The sequence below is a fragment of the Pongo pygmaeus genome, chromosome Y (assembly GCF_028885625.2).
Source record: "Pongo pygmaeus isolate AG05252 chromosome Y, NHGRI_mPonPyg2-v2.0_pri, whole genome shotgun sequence".
In the NCBI taxonomy this organism is placed as follows: domain Eukaryota; kingdom Metazoa; phylum Chordata; class Mammalia; order Primates; family Hominidae; genus Pongo; species Pongo pygmaeus.
This window is the reverse complement of record NC_072397.2, coordinates 17,467,294-17,487,352: the sequence shown is the minus strand read 5'-3', so window position 1 is coordinate 17,487,352 and position 20,059 is coordinate 17,467,294. Positions and strand designations below refer to the sequence as shown.

Below are 20,059 nucleotides of genomic sequence, written 5' to 3'. Positions count from 1 at the left end.
GCCAATATGCCCTCATTAGTCATTAAGACACATTTGTTTTTGTAACCTTAATATAGCCATGTATTACTATTTATAAAAATCAAGTATTCCAGTAAAAACTCAGCATTTCACCACACTAATCTTCAAACTGCATCATTAAAAATGTAGTTGTACACACCAATTTCTAATCTCAGAACATTCTACACCATAGATTTTAATCATTGGAATAAATAATTGCTCAGAAAAGCAGTACTGCCTCAATTAAAATATGATTTGCCAGTCAATATTCCTGTTATCCAGTAAAAAGATTTCATGAGCAGAAACATTGAGCTCCTTGTGTTTTCATCAATCAAGAGAATAGTCTGGGCCAGGGGCAGTGGCTCACACCTGCAATCCCAGCACTTTGGGAGTCCAAGGTGGGCAGATCAGTTGAGGTCAGAGTTCAAGACTAGCCTCGCCAACATGGTAAAACCCCATCTCTATTAAAAACACAAAAAATTAACCAGGCGTGGTGACAGGCTCCTGTAATCCCAGCTACTCAGGAGGTGGAGACAGGAGAATTGCTTGAACCCAGGAGGCAGGGGTTGCAGTGAGCCGAGACCGTGCTCCTACTCTCCAGCCTGGATGATAGAGTAAGACTTTATCTCAATAAAAAAAAAAAAAAAAAAAAAAGAGAACATTTCTGAGTAGCTCCCATGCAGACATTTTTAACAGACTGACACAGATGTATAGTTTTTGCTCCTCATAATGACACTGCCAGACACAGTCATGTGAGCTCCTACCTCTGCACCCTTATGGACAGTATAAGGACCTACTCCACCATCACCTCTATATCCAAAGATAGGAGCTGGGTCTGCAACCAGTGAACTTTTGGCATCATATCTTTCATAAATTTCTGTTCTCCAAATCCAGGTTCCATTGCCATTACCAAGGCTATATCTATTTTATTAGTGCACAGTGCCAAATACTCAACTGTAGTTCCCAGTTTAATGGCAAGGCCAACATTCATCCCATTCTCCCAAATGTCTTTAATCAAAGCCCTTGGGTTCTCAGTAGACTCAAGATGAAAGGTAGTGTACTGATTGGCGCCTCTTCCAGCCTTTGGCTTTACCCACTGTTTACAGCCTAAACCCTCTCATGTGCATGTCAAAGAAAAGAGTCCTGACCTAGCTGCTTTTGAAGGCTTCCTACCACAGTGTGGCCAAATGTGATGTTGGGAACAAACTGCAAAAAACCAACTGTCCTAAAGAGCACGGTCTCTGTTTGTTACATGCAGGTACAGATAATTGACCACAGAGTCGATTATCTGGAGGCACTTGTCCCCTAAATTGGCTGAGCCACTATTGAGGATAGGTGGGCCAATCTTGCAGTCTGACACCAAAGTCTGGTCTTATATAATTTATAATATAATGTTTTCTTGATCTATTATAGAATTATCTTTAAATATTCGTCCATAGCATAATTTTAACATTTTATTTGAAGAGAAATAAACACACTGAGAAATTAACCATCACCTGTAATCCCTCCATGTAAAAGCAATCATATAATGAAGTTAAAGTTTCCCATTCTTCTGCCTCTTTTGTCTTTCCAATCCCTATGCCCCTGTTCCTAACTCTCATTGCTATGCCAGAGGAATTGCTAGTAAAAATCTGCTTGATGACTGAAATTCTGACAAGCATTCTGTATTGACATATTTAATTCAAACGTGGTAGATAATTTGAAAAGGCTTAAGAGTTCTCTCATTGTTATTTTCCCTGGATATAATTTTACCTTTCCTGTGCAAAAACCAATAGAAGTCCCAAAGGCTGCAGACAGTCCTCAGTTCCCTTTTAATTGTGTAAGTGCATGGCAAGCACCAAATAAATAGTGGCTCCTTGCACCACAGTAACAATGAGAAATGATATAGCATGAGCTATGTGTCCAATAGTCAGCAAAAGATTTTATGTATATCCTTATTTAATCCTCACAAAACACTCTACCCTATACAGTCTATATTGTCTCTGTAAATGCCTCTATTTTAGAACTGAGGCTCAGAGATTAAATAAATTGTCCAACATCACATAGTAAGAGACATGCAAAGGCTTATGTTCAGGTCTGGCTGATTTTATCAGCCCTGCTCTAGATGAAAGTTTGGCAAACTATGGCCCAAACCAGCTCACCACTTGTTCTTGTACAGCCTGAGAGCTAAGAATAAATTTTACATTTTCTGATGGTAAGGAAAAAAAAGAATAGTCTCTTGTGACATATAAAAATTATATAAAATTCAAATTTCAGGGTCCATAAATTGTTTCATTGGACCACAGCTACTCTCATTTGTTATGTATTATCTATGGCTGCTTTCACACTACAACAGCAGAGCTAAGCACTTGAATAGTTGTAATATCGATGCAATATCCTGCAAAAACTAAAATATTTAACATCATAATTTAAGAAAAAGTTTTCCAACCCCTCCTATAGATAGTCAAGCACCTCATGGGCAGCAAATGAGTAACAGGCTTTGTTATTCTCAGTTTAATCAGAAAAACTGAGTTACTACAATATCATGGTATTAGATGGTTTGATATAGGAATCAGGACTTACAGAAAAGTGGAAGAAGCTACGAGAGTGAAGATCTGGAGGCTTCAGATGGAGGATCAGGGAAACCGCCAATATAATTTCAACTTGAAGTGCCAGAGCAGATAAAGAAAGCAGGGCTCGTGGGGAACTCCAAGGAACGACTACCTCTGGCTTCACAACTCAAAAAGGGAGCTCAGGAAGAGCTCTGCAAAGCAACCATGTCTGGCAGTCAAGAGCTCCCAAAAATGATGCCTGCTTTTCACTTTTGCTTTCCAAATCTCTGCAAGTTCCTCTCAGAGTTAAACACTAACTCTGACCTATAGAGGAAAAGGAATTCTGGGAAACAGGCCCAGCCTTAGAACGAAATGATGATTAAGTAGATTTGACAACATAATCCAGCATATATCCCAACCAGTGTTTGGCAATACCATAGGCAATATTTCTCTAGTAGTAGTTAGTACCTGCAAAAAGCCTGCCATCTTGCCTGTGGTGGAGATGTAAATTGGGGCCCTAGGATACCCATGGCAGGTCAGGATGTAACCTTCTCAGCCCATATCTGTTAGGTGTGGCAGTTTTGCTTGGGCAGCCTTCTATTAAACCCCTTATTCACAGTACTTATGCTGTTTCTGCTTTGGGATTGGATCCAGACTTGAACCCCAAACTATTCAACTATGTACCCAGTATTTTATAATCTTCATTGTCATATTGTGTTCATTATCGTTAAAAGGGACTTCCCTAGTGCCCACTTCTGCCTCCGAGGTGTGCTGGGTGCCTTATAAACTTCATCTCATTTAATACACTCAATAACCCCTCCAGGTAGGGTGGTTTAACCTCTTTTTACAGATGAGGAAACTAAAGTTTGAAGAGATTAAGAAAACTTCCCAAATTCACAGTGTAAATGGTGAATCCAGTCTTGAGTCTCTGTTCCGTATGATTCCCAAAGCCAAAGCCAGTACAGCGGACTACTGTGCTGTGTGCCACAGACAAGTTATTCTCAGACTCTGCTTCCAGAATGCTCCCCTTCACTGTGGCTTGCAAATTGCAGAGCTTTTATTTGCTGGTAATCTAACCGCCCACAACGGTGTTCTAACTCTCCTTCCCTCAAATTAGACCCTTGAAAACTTCCAGATTCAACTAGAGTTCACTAACTTCTTAGATCATATTGAGAGGTGACAGCGTGCTAGCAGTTCTCACAGCCCTCGCTTGCTCTTGGCACCTCCTCTGCCTGGGCTACCACTTTGGTGGCACTTGAGGAGCCCTTCAGCCCACTGCTGCACTGTGGGAGCCCCTTTCTGGACTGGCCAAGGCCGGAGCTCAATCCCTCAGCTTGCAGGGAGGTGTGGATGGAGAGGTGCGAGTGGGAACTGGGGTTGCATGTGGTGCTTGCGGGCCACCTGGAGCTCCGGGTGGGTGTGAGCTTGGTGGGCCCCACACTCGGAGCAGCCGGCAGGCCCTGCCGGCCCTGTTCAATGGGGGACTTAGCACCCGGGCCAGTGGCTGCAGAGGGTGTACTGGGTCCCCCAGCAGTGCCAGCCCACCGGCGCTGCGCTCCATTTCTTGCCATGCCTTAGCTGCCTTCCTGCGGGGCAGGACTCGGGACTGCAGCCCGCCATGCCTGAGACTTCCCCCACCTCCCTGGGTTCCTGTGCAGCCCGAGCCTCCCCAAATAGCGCCACCCCCTGCTCCACGATGCCTAGTCCCATCGACCACCCAAGGGCTGAGGAGTGCGAGCCCATGGTGCCGGACTGGCGGGCAGCTCCACCTGTTGCCCAGGTGCGGGATCCACTAGGTCAAGCCAGTTGGGCTCTTGAGTCTGGTGAGGACGTGGAGAGTCTTTATATCTAGTTCAGGGATTGTAAACACACCAATCAGCACTCTGTATCTAGCTCAAGAATTGTAAACACACCAATCAGCACCCTGTATTTAGCTCAAGGTTTGTGAGTGCACCAATCGACTCTCTGTATCTAGCTGCTCTGGTGGGGCCTTGGAGAACCTGTGTGTCCAAACTCTGTATCTAACTGATGGGGATGTAGAGAATCTTTGTATCTAGATCAGGGATTGTAAACGCACCAATCAGCACCCTGTCAAAACAGGCCACTCGGCTCTACCAATCAGCAGGATGTGGGTGGGGCCAGATAAGAAAATAAAAGCAGGCTGCCCGAGCCAGCATTGGCAACCTGCTCGGGTCCCCTTCCACACTGTGGAAGCTTTGTTCTTTTGCTCTTTGCAATAAATCTTGCTACTGCTCACTCTTTGGGTCCACACTGCTTTTTGAGCTGTAACACTCACTGCAAAGATCTGCAGCTTCACTCCTGAACCCAGCAAGACCACGAGCCCACCAGGAGTAATGAACAACTCCAGATGCACTGCCTTAAGAGCTGTAACACTTACCACAAAGGTCTGCAGCTTCACTCCTGAGCCAGCGAGACTATGTAGCCACCAGAAGGAAGAAACTCCAAACACATCCAAACATCAGAAGGAACAAACTGCAGACACGCCACCTTAAGAGCTGTAACACTCACCGCAAGGGTCTGTGGCTTCATTCTTGAAGTCAGTGATACCAAGAACCCACCAATTCCGGACACAATATTAACTACTGAATTTATCCTAGATAGGTATGGGTATCAGATATATTGTCTTTCTTGTTCTTTTTTAGCAACCCTGAATCAGTCAACCCATCTGCTCTACTAGTTCTCAACACACAGCATAGGCCAGGGAGTTCCTGACTATGACAACAAAGAGTTGTCATAATAAGTAATCTCCTCTCCTAAGATAGGTAAGTATAGGGTAAAAACTCAAGTGTGGACTCATGAGACTGCCTGTTTTAATCCAGGCCCTATCAATTACCACCTGTGCATGACCTAACCCCTGTGCCTCAGTGTTCTCCTCTATAAAATAGAGATAGTAATCGTACCTACTTTATACAATTACTGTGAGGATTAAGTAAATTAAGATATTCAAATAACTTACTGCAACGGGGTATTTAATATAAGCACACACTATTGGCCATGTTTATGGTGATTATATTCATAAATCAAAAACATCACAAAACACTTGCTTTTCAAAATGATGCACAGATGCTTTCTACCTAAGCCAATTTGAACAATGGCTTCTGGTCAGATTAAATAGTTTCTCAGTATAATAATGATAAAAGTAATTAACAGTAGTTAGCCAGTATGGTGCCTTGTAATATTGAAATAGCTTTCCCATTAATTGTAAGCATGCACCATTATTTTCGCTCATGGCCTAAATCTCCAGTTAATAGGTTCTGAACCGAGGCTATGTCAGATCAGCCAGCATATTGGCAGATTTGTGAAGAAGCAGAAAAAGGTTTGGAAAGCTGGTGTTCTATTGCTAATGCATGTGGGACCCTGTGCAGATGATCTGCATGCTAATTGCTTTGCTAGAAACTAGATTATGCAGAACAGACACAAGCAATATTACAGTATCAGTGACATTCTCTTTCCTTCTCTCTCTCTCCTTTTCCCCCATCTCTCTTCTTGCTGCTTATCTCTATCATGCAATCTCTTTGTCACCAGAGAAGAGAAACACTCCACCCTGTCCCCAAAATGAAAGAAGAAATCTGAAAATAGTCTTTTATGGAGTCTCCACAGCTGGAAAGTAATTGTTAAAATAACCTTTGTGATCCAGGCACACTAAAATGGCTTTAGGCATGAGAGTATCACGGTCAAATTTGCATTATAGAAAGATCCACCTGGAAACATAGAGAATGGGATTGAAGAGGGACTAACCTGAAAGCAGGAAGTATCTGTTACAGTAATCTAGGGCGATATTATAGTGGTCTGAATAAGGTGTTGTTAAATGGAAAGAAATGGATACTTGTGGGAGGCATTTAAGAGTTAGATCTAAAGACTAATTGGATAAGGGGTTGAGAAAGAAGAAGTCAAAGATGATCCCCAAGGGTTTGTCACAGGCAAGAGGATCCTCTGGGCCTAGAGATAATTAGTAATACAAATTATTTGATTAAATGGCCTCACACACCCAATTCATTAACATAATGAGTTAACATATTCCTATTAGTACAGGACTATATAAACTAATATATTCCTATTAATGTTGAGACTGCCTATCCATAAAACATTTGAATATGAGAGAATCATTGACAGCAGTATTCAGGAAACAATCATCAGCTGTGCCAGGAACCAGGGAAGATAGAGATGACTAGGACATGTAATGCAACATATGCAAAGCACAATTTATAAGTGTTACAATAAGATAAAATTTGATTAATTCTATATAGAAATATAGGGAGACAGAAAATAGATTTCAACCTGCCAAAACAAACAGTGGCTTCAGAAAAAAAAAGGGGAGTTTAAACTGTTCCTTGCAGAATGAGCAGAATTTCAACAGCAAAGACATCCCATATGATAAAATGGTTTGAGCAAAAACTCACAAGTATGTAAATGTGCTCACCATATCCCAGGAATGCTGAGTACTATTTTTCTTCTCATCTTTGACATACGATGCGCTATCAGCATAATAGGATCTGGGAGATGTTGCAGAGAGAAATACATTAAATTACATTTCAGTTTTGAAATGCATCTTATTTGAGTACATAAAGGAAAAAATAGTGTACCTTGGTATCAATGGTAGCTAAATGTGACACAGGAAACACATGGTTTAGGGGAAGTTAAAGCAGGAGAAAGTCTGGAAGCAGGAGTTTATATTTGATCATGGGGACAATGGTGGCGCATTCAAAAGTATTTGAGCAAAAGAGGGTTGCTATGAGATTTGTATTTTAAGATGAGGTCTTCAGTGCAAAAAGTCAAGAAAAAGAAACAAAAATTCAGAAAGAGTGAGGTAAAATTGTCTCTATTTGCAGATGACAAGAATGTTTATGTAGTAAGTCCTAAACAATCTACAATGTAACTCACAGAAGTAATACATGAATTTATCAATGTCACAGCATACAAACTTAATATTATATATACATATGCATCAATAATTGGAAAATGAATATTTTAAAGATGGCATTTACAATACCATCAAAACACATAATATATTTAGGAATAAATTTAACAAAAGACCTCTACACTGAAACTACAAAATACTGCTATATTAGTCCATTTTCACACTGCTATAAGGAATACTATACGTGTATTAATCCCAAATCATAACGGCGGTAGATCTTTTTCATAGAAATTGACATATCAATGCTAAAATTTGTATAGAATTGCCAATGACCTTTAGGTGATACCTGAAGTAATCTTGAAAAGGAAAAACACTTATATTTATACTACATAATTTCAACACTTATTATAAAGCCACAGTAATCAAACCATTTGTAACTGGTATAAGGGTAGACAAATAGATCAACAGAACAGAATCAAGAGCCCAGATAAAGCTTCACAAGTATATCGTCAGTTGATTTTTGGCAATGGAACATAATCAATCTGATGAAGGAAGGAAAATATTTTAATGAATAGTGTTTGTACCACTACATACCCACGTGGATAAAATAAACCTTGACCCTTACCTTACACTACACTCAAATTTAACTCAAAATGGCTCATAAATCTAGATGCAAACATTAAAACTATAAAAGTTTTAGATTACGTAGAAGCTTATTTGCCTGATAGGTAAATTTTCTCAGGTAAGACACAGAAAGCAATAATGATTTTTTTAAATGCTAAATTAGACTTTATTATAATGAAAACTCAGGCCTCAAAATACATCATTAAAAAAACAATAGACAAGTCACAGGAGAAAATATTTGAAAAATGTATCTGACAAAGGGTATGTATCAAGAAATATTCTTTAAACTTCAAAAGCTTAATATAATCAAAATATAAACAATATAATCTTTTAGAAAAGCAAGAGATTTTTAAATGTCTCAAAAAAGATATAAGCTGGCCAATAAACACATGAAAAAGTACTCTATATAAGCAATCATCAGGGAAACACAAATAAAAAATTACACTACAAGAATGGCTAAAATGAAAAAGATAACAACTCTAACTGTTGGTGATGATGAGGAGCACGAAAATTTCATACATTGTCAGTGGGAGTGGAAAATGAAACAAACATTTTAGAAAAGGCTGGCGGTTTCTTTTAGTTTTGTAAGCAATATACTCTATGGCCCATCAATTCCACTTCTAAGTGATTTCTCAAGAAAAATGAAAACACACATGAGAAAGCAAAGGAAGGAAGGAGAGAAAAAAAGAGAGAGAGAAAGAGAAGAAAAGAAATTGTACACAATGTTTATGGCAGTCTATTCATAATTGTCATAAACTGGAAACAATCCAAATGCTCTCAAACATGAACATATGAACATGACTAAACAAACTGTAGGATACTACTGAGCAATTATTACTATTATTATCTTTTAGACAGAGTCTCGCTCTGTCACCCAGGCTGGAGTGCAGTGGCGCAAACGCGGCTCACTGCAAACTCTACCTCCCGGGTTCACACCATTCTCCTGCCTCAGCCTCCGGAGTAGCTGGTACTACAGGCGCCCAGCTAATTTTTTTGTATTTTTAGTAGAGACGGGGTTTCCCTGTGTTAGCCAGGATGGTCTCGATCTCCTGACCTCGTGATCCGCCCGCCTCAGTCCCCCAAAGTGCTGGGATTACAGGCATGAGCCACTGCGCCTGGCCACTAGTGAGGAATTCTTAAAAATATACTACTGATACATGCAATAACATGAATGACTCTCGAATGTTTCTAGACTGGATTACTGACTAAGCAAATAATGACTTTCATAATAGAGATAAAGAATGTAAAATAAATAATTGTGAAGGGAAATACATATGATTTGGTTTTGAACATATTACGTTTGGTATGCAAAAATGATATATATGTGGAAATGGAGGTCTGGTATTAAGGAGAAAAACAGGCTTAAAGATAGCTATTTGGAAACCAATCAATCCAAGGAAGTAGATGTGTCAGCTTAGAGAGAGTGCACAGAATGGTTAAAAGAATAAGAGTTTTGAGAATACCCAAATCTAAAAGCACATAATAGGAACAGGAAAAAAAAGAGCCTAAAAATGATGAAAAAGTGAAGGGCTATACCTATATAAAGTACAGCTCTCTAAAAAAGGTACATTCACATAACATTTATCTTAAACTTGGAAAAAATATTGGGATAGACAGCTTCTGTTGCAAATGACAGAAAAATCTTAATCAAACTAGCTTAAGCTTCAAATGCAAATAAATTTCCTGGCTTATATAAGTAATTCCTAGTCGTAGATTTAGCATCAGATATGCTAATATCAGAAATCAAGTCAGGCCATTAGGACTCAGCTTTTCCCTGTTTCCTGGCTGCTGAACCATGGTGAGAAAGAAGATGGCTATGACCACTCCAACCTCACAATATCTCGGATGTAAGACCAGTGGGAAGAAAGGAACCTCACCTCCCCAGAAGTTTAGACGACACACCCAGAATTGAGCCAAACTTATTCTAAATAATCTACCCTGAATTACGAAGCCATTATGAACAAATATTGTTCTCAGAACAATACAGTACAAAACCTGGCCCAGTTTCTTCCCTTGGAACTGGAAAGGAAGTCACTTCTGCTGGAACCCAATGTACTGAGGATTGTCTAGGTGGAGAGAGGAAAGAAGAGTAGGGAAGCAGGAACAGAGGATCACCAAAAGAAAATCAGGGCTGCTACCAGGAGTAAAAAAAATGAGTAAACAGGTGCTGGTGTGTGTAAACAAACAAACAAATGATAATCTCTATAAAACACAATAGAGTAGAAAAAGACAATTATGTTTCAAATATCAGCTTTGCAATTTAGCAGCCCTGAAAAGTTGAGAAGGTCACCTAAATTTTCTCAATGTTGGTTTTCTTATTTTTAAAAGAATTAAGTAAAATAATATACAACACAGGATTATTGAGGAGCTAAAATTAAATCATTTACGTGAAAATATTTAGCATGTATACTTACTGAGATCACAAAAATCAAAACACTGGAAATACCAAATGCTGGTGAGGATGTGGAGCAACAGGAACTCTCACTTGTTCCTGATGAGAATGCAAAATGGTACAGCCACTGTGGAAGACAGTTGGAAGCTTTTTGCAAAACTAAACGTACTCTTACCATATGAGTCAGAAATCATACTCCTTCGTGTTCATCCAAAGGAGTTGAATGTCACTTAGTTGAAATCAGTGTATATAATAACTTTTATAGATTGACTTATCTCACTAAAATATGCATTTGTTTCCCCCATGTCTTTTTGTGGCTTGATAACAAATATTTTATTTCATGGGATCATCAACCAAAAAAATCTTGGATCAACTCTACATAGTATTCCCTTTCATAAACTTTTCATTAGAAGTACCAAAATGTCCTAGGGTGTGAGGGAGTATGAGTGGATTACCATATCAATCTAAGGATTAATAATACGTCAGTCCCTGTAACTAGGGAATATTGAGACAAATTAAGGGTAGACAGGATTTGGAGATGGTCATGAAGTTGTAGGCATAGCTAGACCTATTCTAGAGTAAGAGGAGTTCTGGGTCTGTAAGGAAACCTAGTTAACAAGGAATACTAGTTTCATCTTTAATATCTCCCAGGACTGAGGTCTTGGGCCTTTCCACGTGGCGTTCTCTCAGTAGACATCTCTTTGCCCGAGGATCTAATTTTTAAAAAACAACACACACATACACATACACACCCATATGTGCTTACATTTATTATATGTATGTTATATTGTGTATATATAATATGTTTGTTTAAAAACACATATGCATTATACACACATATACATATATATACTCACATTTACTGTATATGTAAATATGTATTGCAATAGAGTATGTATCTATCTATATCTATGTATATATATATTACCAGTTTATCTTCAAGGCAAAGAGAATAGGTCTGGTGTAATTTCAAACTGCCAATTAGTAAGTTAGTTTATGTTTCCCCATATTCTTAATGTTATCTGGCATTGGAGAAACTGAGATTTTAATCTATTTAATACAAATACAAATAATCCACTTAATACAAATACCTGAAATCACTTTTTAGACAGAATACAATTCCCAGAAGAGAAAAACCAATAAATTGGTCAACCACAGGACTGGTTTTCAGATAATTTTATATTCTTGTGAAAAATCAAAAGTAAGCAAGAGGGCATCATAATGGATTCATTGGCACTTGGCGTTAAATGAAATTATACTGCACATCATATTAGGAAATAATGATATGCTTAATTTTATACCTGGACTTTTTGAATCTCCCAACCAGTGCCTGATGTTTTCCAAAATTACACAGTCACTGTTGAGAGATTTGTCTTTATAATAACTCCCACAGAAATCTGATTGTTTGGGTGATATCTGAAAATCAGAAGTGGAAAATAATATATCCTTTTTAGAGTGGATACAAGAACATCTTTTAAAGAAGAAAATGTCTTTATTTGCAATGCCCCACTTAGAGAGGGAGGTGAAATCTAACAGCATGAATGTTTGTAGGGTTCAGGCTGGCTGAACTGCTGTGTTTGGGATAAAACAAGACTAATTTTGCTCCTGCAGGGATGGGACGGAGAAGAAAGGAGGGTAAAGAAGAGGAGGAGGAGGAGGAAAAACTGGTTAATGTGCAGCATTCAACTTGAAGTTGTGTTACTGAAAAATAAATGCCAATTCTGTCTCCCCAAGGCCACTGCCACTTCCAAGTCTTCAGTTAAATCTACCAGGCACATAAGTTGCCTGTTGGAAACCTTTTGCAGAAATTAAGAAAAGCACAAAGATTTACGTCTATGTCTACATGGTAAAGAACTGAGATAGGGCTTAACGATTGTGCACTGGCTCACGAATACAGGGACCAAAACTTTCCATGTCAGAATTTCTATAAAACAAAAGATCCTCTGGAAATTTTCAGAGATCTTAGAGACTGCCACAGGGTAAGACAATTGAGGTTTGAACCAACCTTTCCTAGATCAGAAGGAAGAGAAACACTACAGCTGTTATCTTACTGCTACACACATAAGCAACTTGGGCAACAGAAGCTAAGGAACCCTTTGAGATATCCTTCAGCTTGCAGGAACATGATTCGAAGCTTGATTTTGTTGGTGTAAATTATTGATTTGGGGCCATCTGATGGGAAAACTACAAAAATATCCATAATAAACATGCTGGCTACTCCTATGAGTGAAAATCTACAGCTTGACTTTTTTAACAGATGACATAAAGGGGAATAAAGGCAGCAGCAAGGTGTAAATTTATAGAATAAGATTCTAAAATAAATATGGTTGTGAAGATTGACAGAATAACAGAAGAAAGGGTAAGAGAAATAGGCCTTACCACTCCTTTGAGTTAAGCATCGCAGTTCCCCAGGGTATTTAACTTTTCTTTTCCCTTTGTGTATGTCATTTGAACAGCTTTTAGGCAAAGCTATTTTAAACTGACATATTTCATGATAGGCTGAGAGCACCACTCTTAATACAGAGTATATCCCTGGTGTAGCTTCGCACCATCATACATGACCTTGAAGAATTCAGCAACTGTAGCTTTCCACATAGGAAAACATGCAGCGCAGTATTTTCCTAAAGGTTACAAACATTAAACTTGGTTGAACAGTAGTTAGAAAATCAAGTATGATAATCAATCCACTTTAATGAATCTGTTTCAAGCTTCTCTAATGTTTAGTTATGTGAAAACTTGCCATAGATACACATTCCTTCTGATACTATTCTAAACCTGGAAAAGAGTCAGGGTAAGTCCATATCAATAAATAGACTAAAAGGTAGTTACAAATACTTTAAAAGATTTGTGTATAAACTTCACCACCCACTTATAGGTCTATGTAAAATCAGTATGTCCTTAAAATGTCCTATCATTCCCACAGTAGCATTTGCCATGGATTCCCTTCCCAGAAAGCCTCCAGAAACAACAAAAGAACGAAAGACCTTATCACTGGCCTTTAGAAAAGGGAAAATTGCACCGTGTGTTTTTCACTACACAATCATAGGTCTCTGCTCAAGGTCAGGCATTTCCTTCTGCTCTTGATGAGTTTGCTGTAATTGCAGTTAGCGACACAAAAGCAGGTGCCCTGAGAGCTCCACTGTTTTTCAGCTGGAAGAAAGGGAAAAGAGGCTGAGGCTCCTTTGTCGTGACAGCCCTCTGATTTAAAAATATCTGCAATTTGTCAAAAGAAAGGACAAATGTAGAAAAAAGAAAAGAATACTCTCCCAAAATATAAATGCCATCTGATTCATCTTGCCTTGGCCAGCCAAAGTGGTCCCTATGCATGCTACATGTGAACTCAAATGGTATATCTGGCTCTCTGGCAACATGAGAAAGACTGGGAACAATCTGGAAACGGAATAACAACCAAGGAACATAGGAGTTGGACCAGAAATGACTCCCTCACCAGATCGTGCGCAACTGCCTTAACTGATTTAAATAAAACATCATGATGAGAAATCTGAAATATATTAACATCATATTTTTATGCCATTTATTACCATGTGCCAATGTAACATTTAGTAAACTGAAGATTTCTAGGCAGAAAATTTATTAATATTCTACCCTCTCTCAGTCTTCCAGCTCTATTCTCTGCAATCTCTATGAACTAACTTACCACCTTTGAATACAAATAGGACAACATCTTCAAATAATTACTCATACTCTCACCTGCCTTATTATCAGAAGTGCAGATTCCCTTCTGGGAGTCCCCATCACCATCCAGAATTATCTAAGTACCTAAATTATCTAAGTACCTAAGTATTGTAAAAGGGGATAATCCCCTTTACAGTGAGTACAAAGAATAGAGTACAAAAAAAAGAGTCAAAAAAATAGGAATTCCAATTAATCCACTACCTCTGGTACCTATAGTGATGTCACATCCTCACCAACACTTGTTATTGTCTGCTTTTTTGTAATAGCCAACCTATTGTTGTGTGTGAAGCCACATCTTGTTTTGTTTTTCATTTTCATTTCCCTAATAGTAAATGATGTCAAGCATCTCCTTGTGTGCATAATGGCCATTTGTAAATCTTCTTAGGTAAATACATATGTAAATTCTTTTTCCAAATTTTAATTTTTTGTCTTTTTATTGTTGAATTATAAGAGTTATATATTCTGGATGCTAGTCTCTCATAGATAAATACTTTGCACATCTCTTTTCCTATTCTGTGGGTTGCCATTCCACTTTCTTGATGTTCTTTTAAGCACAAAAGCTTTTAATTATTGCTACAGACTGAATGTTTGTGTTCTCTCAAAATTCATGTGTTTAAATCCTAATCAAATGAGATGGTATTAAACGATGGGGTCTTTGAGAAGTGATTAGGTCATGAGGATAGGGCCTTCATGAATGAAAACAGTGACCTTATAGAAGAGACCCCATAGAGCTCTCTCAACCCTCCCATTATGCAAGGACACAGTGAGAAGATAGCTGTCTATGAAATAAGAAACGTGCCCTCAAAAGACAGTGAATCTGCTGATGTCATGATCTTGGACTTCCCAGACTCCAGCACTGTGAGAAATATACGTCTGTTTTATTTATAAACCATCTAGTCTATGGTATTTTGTGATAGCAGCCCAAATGGACAAAGACAATTATGATGAAGTCAACTTTTTATATATTTTCTTTAGTTTCTTGTGCTTTTGCTGGTAATTTGCTGAGGACTTTTACTCGTATGTTCATAAATAATATTGATCTGTAATTGTCTTTTTTTTTTTTTGAGATGGAGTTTCGCTCTTGTTGCCCAGGCTGGTGTGCAATGGTGTGATCTTAGCTCACTGCAACCTCTGCCTCCCAGGTTCAAGCGATTCTCCTGTCTCAGCCCCCCAAGCAGCTAGGATTACAGGTATGGGCCACCATACCCAGCTAATTTTGTATTTTTACTAAATACGAAGTTTCTCCATGTTGGTAAGGCTGGTCTCGAACTCCCAACCTCAGGTAATCTGTCTTGGCCTCCCAAAGGGCTGGGATTACAGGCATGAGCCACCGGGCTTGGCTGTAATTTTCTCTTCTTGTGATGTCTTTGCTTGATTTTGGTGTGAGGGTAATATTGACTTCATGGAACAAGTGGAAAAGTATTACCTCCTCTTCTATATTTTGGAAGAGTTTATAAACATTCTGTAAAATTCACCACTGAATCCACCACCAGGCCCTACTCTTTTCTTTGTAACAAGGTTTTGATCACTAAGACTTTTGTAGACAAAACATTGTTGGATTTTGTAAAATTTATCCTGCCAAATTGTGCCATTTGATTGAAGTATTTAATCCATTCACATTTAACATAATAACTAATAAAGTAGAATTTATATCTGCCATTTTGCCATTTGTTTTTTATATGTTTTATGTCTTTTGTTCCTCTATTTCTCCATTATTGCCTCCTTTTGTATTAAATATTTTCTAGTGTACCATTTTAATTCCCTGGTTTCTTTAACTATTTTTTCATTATTTTTAGTGATTCTCTGGGGATAGCAATTAATATCATAAATTATAGCAATCTATTCAGATTAATACAAACTTATTAAAATGTTATTCCTTTTAGCACAATTCTCTCCCATTCCATAGTGACATTATACAAAAAGTACATTTTTATGCATTGTAGGACTATGAAAACAGATTTATTGTTTTATAAAGTTGTCTTTTACCAACGCACAGCCAATATCATATTGAAGCAGCAAAAGCTGGAAGCATTCCCCTTGAAAACCAGCACAAGACAAGGATGCCCCCTCTCATCACTCCTATTAACACACTATTGGAAGTTCTAGGCAGGGCAATCAGGCAAGAGAAATAAATAAGTGGTATTCAAATAGTAAGAGAGGAAGTCAAATTGTCTTTGTCTGCAGATGACTTGATCCTACATCTAGAGACCCCATTGTCTCACCCAAAAGTTTCTTAAGCTGATAAGCAACTACTGCTACGTCTCAGGATACAAAATCAATGTGCAAAAGTCACAAGAAATCCTATGCAACAACAACAGGCAAACATAGAGCCAAATCATGATTGAACTCCTATTCACAATTGCTACAAAGAGAATCAAATACCTAAGAATACAGCTAACAACGAAAGTGAAAGACCTCTTCAAGGACAACCACAAACCAGTGCTCAAGGAAAGCAGAGAGGACACAAACAAATAGAAAAACTTTCCGTGCTCAAGGGTAGGAATAATCATTACCATGAAAACGGCCATACTGCCCAAAGTAATTTATAGATTCAATGCTATTCCTATTAAACTACCATTTACATTCTTCACAGAATTAGAATACATTATTTTATAATTCACATTGAACCAAAAAAGAGTTTGTATAGCCAAGACAATCCTAATCAAAGAGAACAAAGCTGGAGGCATCACGTTACTGGACTTCCAACTATACTGAAGGCTACAATAACCGAAACAGCATGGAACTGGTAAAAAAAACAGACCCATAGGCCAATGGAAAAGAATAGAAAACTCAGAAATAAGATTACAACCATCTGACTTTTTACAAACTTGACAAAAACAAGCAATGGGGAAAGGAATCCTTATTTAATAAATAGTGCTGGGAAAACTGGCTAGCCATATGCAGAAAATTGAAACTGTTCCTCTTCCTTACACCTTGTACACAAATTAAGTCAAGAAGGATTAAAGACTTGAATGAAAAACCCCAAAGTATAAAAAACCTAGGAGAAAATCTAGGCAACACCTTTCAAGACATAGGCACAGGCAAAGATTTCATGTTGAAATTGCCAAAAGCAATTGCAACAAAAGCAAAAATTGACAAATGGAAGCTAATTAAACTAAAGGGCACAGCAAAAGAAACTATCATCAGAGCAAACAGGCAACCTACAGAGTGAGAGAAAATTTTTGCAAGCTACCCACCTGCAAAGGGCTAATATCCAGAATCTACAAGGAACTTAAACAAATGTACAAGAGAAAATACAAACTCCACTAAAAACTGAGCAAAGGATGTGAACAGACACTTCTCAGAAGAAGACATTCAAGTGGTCAGCAAACATGAAAAAAAAGGTCAACATCACAGATAATTAGAGAAATGCAAATGAAAACCACAATGAGATACCATCTCACATTAGTCAGAATGATGATTATCAAAAAGTCAAGAAACAATAGATGCTGGTGAGGTTGCAGAGAAATAGGAGTGCTTTTACACAGTTGATGGGAATGTAAATTCGTTCAATCATTGTGGAAGATGATGTTCCAATTCCTCAAAGATCTAGAACCAAAAACACCATTTGACCCAGCATTCTCAATACTGGGTATATACCCAAAGAAATATAAATCATTTTATTACAAAGATGCATGCAGGTGTATGTTTATTGCAGCACTATTCACAATAGCAAAGACATGGAATCAGCCCAAATGCCCATCAATGATAGACTGAATAAAGAAAACATGGTAAATATACACCATGGAATACTATGCAGCCACAAAAACGAATGAGATCATGTCCTTTGTCTGGACATGGGTGAAGCTGGAAGCCATTATCCTCAGCAAACTAACACAGGAACAGAAAACCAAATACCATATGTTCTCCCTTATAAATGGGAGCTTAACAGTGAGAACACGTGAACCCTGGGGAGCGGAATAACACACACTGGGACCTGTTAAGGAGTAGGGTAGGGGGAGAGAGAGCATTAGGAAGAATAGCTTATGCATATTGGGTTTAATACCTAGGTGATGGGTTGATAGGTGCAGCAAAAAACCATGACACATATTTACCTATGTAACAAACCTGCACATCCTGCACGTGTACTCCAGAACTTAAAATTAAAATTAAAATTGAAATTAAATTTTTTTTCCAAAGTTGTCTTTCGGGGATTCCTTTCCAAGATGGCCGAATAGGAAGAGTTTCAGTCTGCAGCTCCCAGGTGATCAACGCAGAAGACGGGTGATTTCTGCATTTCCAACTGAGGTACATTGTTCATCTCAATGGGACTAGCTGGACAGTGGGTGCAGCCCATGGAGGGCGATCCGAAGCAGGGTGAGCACAAGGGGTTGGGGGATTTCCCTTTCCTAGCCAAGGGAAGACATGACAATGACAGACAGTACCTGGAAAAATGGGAGACTCCCACCCAAATACTGTACTTTTCCAATGGTCTTAGCAAATGGCACACCAGGAGATTATCCTGCACCTAGCTTGGTGGATCCCACACCCACAGAGTCTTGCTTACTGATAGCTCAGCAGTCTGAGATCGACCTTCAAGGCAGCAGCTTAGCAGGGGGAGGGGCATCCGCCATTGCTGAGGTTTGAGTAGGTAAACAAAGCAGCCTGAGATGCTCAAATTGGGCAGAGTCCACTGCAGCTCAGCAAGGCCGACTGCCTATGTAGTCTCCACCTCTGGGGCCAGGACATAGCTGAACAAAAGGCAGCAGAAACTTCTGCAGATTTAAACACCCGTCTGACAGCTCTGAAGAGAGCAGTGGTTTTCTCAGCATGGTGTTTGAGTTCAGATAATGGATAGACTGCCTCCCCAAGTGGGTCCCTGACCCCCATGTAGCCTAACTGGGAGACACCTCCCAGTAGGGGCTGACTGACACCTCATGCAGGTAGGTGACCCTCTGGGACAAAGCTTCTAGAGGAAGGATCAAACAGCAATATTTGCTGTTCTGCAGCCTCTGCTGGTGATACCCAGGGAAATAGAGTCTGGAGTGGACTTCCAGCAAACTCCAACAGACCTGCATCTGAGGGTCCTGACTGTTAGAAGGAAAACTGACAAACAGAAATGAATAGCATCAACACCAACAAAAAGGAAATCCACACCAAAACCCCATCTGTAGGTCACCAACATCAAAGACCAAAGGTAGATAAAACCACAAAGATGGGGAGAAGCCCAGAGCAGAAAAGCTGAAAATTCTGAAAAGCAGAGCACTTCTTCTCCTCCAAAGGATCACAGCTCCTCACCAGCAGTGCAACAAAGTTGGTTGGAGAATGACTAATGAGCTGACCGAAGTAGGCTTCAGAAAGTCAGTAATAACAAACTTATCTGAGCTAGAGGAGGATGTTTGAACCCATTGCAAGGAAGCTGAAAGCCTTGATAAAAGATGAGACGAATGGCTAGCTAGAATAAACAGTATAGAGAAGACCTTAAATGACCTGATGGAGCTGAAAACCATGGCACGAGAACTACGTGATGCATGCACAAGCTTTAATAGCTGATTTAATCAAGTGGAAGAAAGGGTATTAGTGACTGAAGTTCAAATGAATGAAATCAAGCAAGAACACGAGGTTAGAGAGAAAAGAGTAAAAAGAAACAAAGCCTTTAAGAAACATGCAGCTATGTGAAAAGACCAAATCTACATTTAATTGGTGTACCTGAAAATTATGGGGAGAATGGAACCAAGTTGGAAAACACACTTCAGGATATTATCCAGGAGAACTTCTCCAACCTAGCAAGGCAGACCAACACTGAAATTCAGGAAATACAGAGAACACCAGAAAGATACTCCTCGAGAAGAGCAACCTCAAGACACATAATTGTCAGATTCACCAAGGTTGAAATGAAGGAAAAAATGTTAAGGGCAGGCAGAGAGAAAGGTTTGGTTACACATAAAGAGAAGCCCATCTGACTAACAGCGGATCTCTCAGCAGAAACTCTAAAAGCCA

General features: G+C 39.0%; 1 pseudogene; it reads right to left on the bottom strand.

Annotated features, from left to right (window-relative positions):
• Positions 1–655: 655 nt before the first annotated feature.
• Positions 656–20,059, bottom strand: part of LOC129025700 (ribulose-phosphate 3-epimerase-like protein 1) — a 51,100-nt pseudogene continuing 31,696 nt past the window's right edge.